This window comes from Haplochromis burtoni, unplaced genomic scaffold (assembly GCF_018398535.1).
Source record: "Haplochromis burtoni strain Fernald_Lab_line unplaced genomic scaffold, NCSU_Asbu1 Contig_780, whole genome shotgun sequence".
Lineage (NCBI taxonomy): Eukaryota > Metazoa > Chordata > Actinopteri > Cichliformes > Cichlidae > Haplochromis > Haplochromis burtoni.
Window position 1 is genome coordinate 86006 of NW_024583141.1, and position 998 is coordinate 87003.

Sequence of the window (998 nt, forward strand, 5' to 3'; positions counted from 1 at the left end):
GTTTACCTTTTAGGCGACATGAATGAGTTGAAGGGAAGTTATAAGCTGTTTCTGAGAGACAAATAACACCAGGATCCTTTTCTAAGTCGCTGACAGCTGGTAACTGTGCAGGGGCGGGTCTAGCAAAGTTTCAAGTTTCAAAGATCAAAGATCACATTAACGTTTGTATCCATGTATCAACAAACATGCCATATCGGCTGAGTTTATTTGCAGCATATCAAATATCTGCGAACAAATATAATTGTATAATGTTGTTCTATATAGTGTGCAACTGTTAATGTAGAGCGTTATTAAATTTATTGCTAATGCAATCATACGGCATATTGACTTCTGTGGAAATTTTAGATGGCACTCCTCATCAGAAAGGTTGCCTACCCCTGGTCTAAACTATGAAATTACTTTCATGTCATAAATTGCACACGACAAAAAAAACCCAAAAAAAAAAAAAAACATAATTTGAGCCAATAAATTAATTTCACAGGGGCAATTAACTCGCACAAACCACCAGAAACAAGCTGTTGGCCTCACAGCTTGACAAGCTCCAGTCATTGTTAATGGGAGACGTACACATGGACCAAGATAACTACATATGAAAGAAGAACAGCTTTCAGTGACAATAACCAACTGTAGCCACAAGACGGCAGTAACATAAATATATTAAACATTAAATGAGAGTGAGGAGCTTTATGACTGTGCTGTCTGAAATGAAAGGAGAGACATCGCTTTACTTTGGTACATTTAAATTTATCAGTATTGTTTAAATTTGACAGGGCAAGCTTGTCCTGATGGAATGCCACTGTCAGAAACACAAAGAAAAACCTGTGTTAAATAATGCAGAACACTCTGTTATGCTGCTTTCACACATTTGAGATTATCATCTGTAAGAAAAAATCATAATCATAATAAACCTTAAAAAACACATGAACCACACTTAAATCAAAAAAAATTAAACAATGAACCAGCAGAACAGGAGCACACTGAACTTTAACCTTGGTGAA